This window comes from Apostichopus japonicus, chromosome 22 (assembly GCF_037975245.1).
Source record: "Apostichopus japonicus isolate 1M-3 chromosome 22, ASM3797524v1, whole genome shotgun sequence".
NCBI classification, from domain to species: domain Eukaryota; kingdom Metazoa; phylum Echinodermata; class Holothuroidea; order Aspidochirotida; family Stichopodidae; genus Apostichopus; species Apostichopus japonicus.
The window spans coordinates 13,348,211-13,352,257 of record NC_092582.1 but is presented as its reverse complement, the minus strand read 5'-3'; positions in this window follow the sequence as shown (position 1 = coordinate 13,352,257).

Below are 4,047 nucleotides of genomic sequence, written 5' to 3'. Positions count from 1 at the left end.
ACCTGATTACTTACAATCATGTGAAGATCATGTATAGGCTGCGACTTAATTTTGTTGCTTGCTAACGATAAAGTTATGTATGATGGGTGCGACACCCTATGGGATCGGAGTGATAATAATGAGACCCATTATGCCTACATTATGGTTAGTCTTATTTTTCATATAAATATATGGGCGGAAGTCATCAAAATCACTATCCAATTACGTCACTACTATATATTAAGAATAATATTTCACAGGCACAGAGTAGGAGACCGTTAAACGTACCATAAGGGAGGTGAATGCCATCGCTGCTTTGCTCATTCTGAGTTCTCCCCCCCCCCCCTCCCGGAGCAGAGACTGTAGCCCAATGAACGCTACCCACCCCATCATCAGAGGTCTTACAAACAGATCCACTGAATAGTTTTCATTAGGTACTTCAAATAATTCTATAGAATTTTAACAATTCAATTTCACGAAGTAGCAAGAAACAGATCTAACAGCAATTCTTAAGTACTGGTAATGTACAGACTAGTGACATGTGAGGAGAAAAAATAAATCCATCAAAATTTGAGGGTTTTTATTAATTAACAAATTGCAGCAAGATGATGCAACTTCCGCAACCTGTATTTTATTGAAATCGGTTCGACAACCTTTTGCTTTTATGTATAGTCTTAAGCAATTTTACCAAACCCATTCAGTGTAATATGAAATGTCATAACAACATTTGATTAAAGTAAGTCTAATTTTTCATCAAATGAACAGATGTGTTGCTTTCACTTGAATGTAACATTTCGCTTAGTCCAACAATAAAGGAGTTTACCCCTGTTCGACCTCGCAAGAGGTCCTACGGGGGATAATATTTAAATTTTGTACAATAGACATATTTTTCTTTTTTTTTCTAGGGAAAGTTGTCTATTATTTAAACAGGGAGATGCTGAGAAGTGAATTATTGTTCAATTAACATTGTAAAGAAGCCATAAATAAACAGGAGGTCGGAACTGAAGAGCCAATTAGGTAGGGATTACTAAAGGGGGAGGAATTTCTAAGTAGATGGGATTGCTTAGTTGGAATTTATGAATTGTACTTAGTGTATAAGTACACCTGGAATTTGGGGGCTAGCCCCTCTTAGGAAATGGACTTTCTAAAGGGGTGAGGCTTTAGGTAAGAAGTTCGAATACAGAGATGTGGTGGTTATTTCGGAAGTAAGTTAATGCTACATTATGTTTCAATAGGAGTTTATTGATCAATGGATCATTCTCTAGGTTGTTTTTATATAGTTTGGTATTAAATTCTACGAGTAGGGTGAATAAAGATTTTGTGTTTCCTGCGAGGAGAACGTGAGAGGTAGCTACATAAGAAGGGATATTTAGGGCAAGTCGATAAGCTATTATTGGAATCTGAAATGGTAAGCAAAGAGATGCTTCCGTAACTGAGAATTGGTTTTATTTTGGAATTGTAGATTTGGATAGTGGTTTTCGCAGGGAAATTATACTTGTGTGAGAGGATTTGGATGTATTTAAGGTGGGACCAGCAGCGTCCTGCAGTTCTAATACAGTGTAGTTTAAAGGATAATTTACTATCAAAAGTGATACCGAGGAAGGTTGCATTGGGAGAGGCAGTGATTGGGGTGTTAAAAAGATTAATTTTGGAAATATGGTTACGGTATTTTGAGTTTTTGAAGGAGAAATTGACTAAGTTCGATTTTGAGGGGTTTATTTTTATTCTCCACATTGAGCACCATTTTTTCGAGATGTGTAATTGCTTTTTTGAGATTTAGTTCCGTTATGTGAATATTTTTACTGGTGCTCCAGATGGCTATATCGTCAGCGTACTGACTATAGTTGCAATTTGAGAGAGGGGGGATGTTTAGATCATTTACAAACAGGGTGTAGAGGAGGGCGCTGAGAACAGCGCCCTGAGGGGTGCCTGCACGAAGTGGAATAGGGTTTGAATGTTGGTTTTTGTAGTATATTTTTGTGTTGCGATCACTAAGGAAAGAGGAAAGAAGTCTGGTGTAATTGGAGGGAAGGTTATAGTTAAGAAGCTTAATTCTTATGCCGTTGTGCCAGGTTTTGTCAAACGCCTTTTCGGCATCAAGAAAGAGAGCAGTGGTATAATGTTTTTTTATGAAGCCGATTCGAATTTCTTCGGAAAGACTAAGAGTTTGGTTTATTGTAGATTTGTTTGTACGGAAACCTGATTGAGATGGGGAGAAATGATCATTTAGTTCTAGGTGAGTTCTAGTGCGGTTATCTATTATTTTTTCAAAAATCTTGCCTAAGGCTGGGAGGAGACTGATTGGGCGGTAGTTTTGGATTTTGGTGCGGTCTTTATTTGGTTTAGGTATTAGAATCATTTTTGCGTATTTCCACGGTGTTGGGAAATAGCCCAGTCTAAGTAAATCGTTAAATAGAGAGATAATATGAGAGTTAATGAAAATTGGTGGGGATTTTTTAAGCATTAGGTAGTTAATATTGTCAAGACCAGGGGAGGAGGTATTTTTGCATTTTTTTGTGGCGCTATACCAATCGTTTATGTCTATTTTTTCTAGTGGGGGGATGTTATCGTTGAGATATCCTAAGGGGTTTGGGGTAAAGCTGGTTGCGTTTCTGATAATTGTTTGGTCTATTTCTTGTTTGAAACTGTTATCGTAAGGGGGGCCATCGAAGATATTAAAAATATTTTTAAAGTGTGATTCAATTAGCTTAATTTGGTCTTGAGTATTTGTAATCAGGTTACCTGCATCATCTCTAATGCCTTGGTCTGAATTACCTGTGTTTGGGGTTATAATGGGGTTTATGATATTTTTTAAGTTTTTCCAAAAGTGTTTCGGGTTTTTGTCATTAATGATTGAATCGCAATTGTTTTGGACTCGTTTTTGGTCGTCCGCCAATATTTGTTTATTTATTTGTTTTTTAAGTTGGTTAATTTGGCTTTTTTGGGGTTGGATCTCGAGAGATCATATAGGTTCTACGTAGGCGGCGTCTGAGTTTAATTAGTGTAAGAATATTCCTTTTATTAAGTTTTCGATTTCTGTTTTGTTTTGTTTTTAATGGACAGTGTTTTTTGAAGGTATTGAAGATATGTTGGGCAATGCTGTCACAGTATAGTTGTCAATATAATTTAGCTCGTTGTTGTGGTTTTTGTAATTGGGGATAGTGTTATATGTTACGAGTTCCTCTTTAAATGTTGTCCAGTCTGTTTTATTGTAGTTATACGTTAAATCGTTATTTTGAATGCGATTGAGGTTTAAGTCTAGCTCAAAGAGGAGTGGAAAATGGTCACTAATTAGGTCATCTTCTAGGATTTGAATCGAGTGAGTTTTAGTTGCGAGGTGGTTTGAGGTTATGGCGTAGTCCAGTAGTTCAGTATTATTGTTTATTGGGTTTTTCCTAGTTTTGGTATTTTGGTTAATTATTGTTAAGTTGTGTTTATCACACGTTTCCAAGAGGGATATGCCTTTTTCAGTAATTTTGGAGCTGCCAAAAATGATGTGGTGGGCGTTTAGATCTCCTAGTAGAATTGTATTTTTGTTAGAACATTTTTTTATGATATCAGTTGATATGGGCTCTTTTGGGGGACTATAATAGCTAATAATGTGGAGAGGTTTATTATCTCTTTCGAGTACGATTTCAATTATTTGATTATTTGTTTGGGTTGGGTTAGAGAGGAGAGTGGCTTTGAGATCATTTTTTACAGCTATAAGTACTCCTCCCCTAGAGCGGGAGATATCGTTTCTAAAAGTTTGGTAACCTGGGATGTTCAGGTGGGAGTTTGAATTTAGTTTAGTTTCATTTAGCGAAATGACATCTGGGGAGAGGTTGTTAATTACACTTAGTAGGAGACTTAGTTTTGGAAGAATACTGTTTATGTTTAGGTGGAGGAACTTAATCGAAGGAGGGGGGTTGTTTGTCATTTTGGTGATTGGGGAGGGCTAAATATTGAAGGTTGATGGAGACGTTCCATAATTAAAGTTTTTGGGATGTTTAAGTTTAGGTGTTTTAGTGCTAACACGGTGGAATAGCTGGCATGGTCTTCAGATTTAATATTAATGTCGGCTTTTTG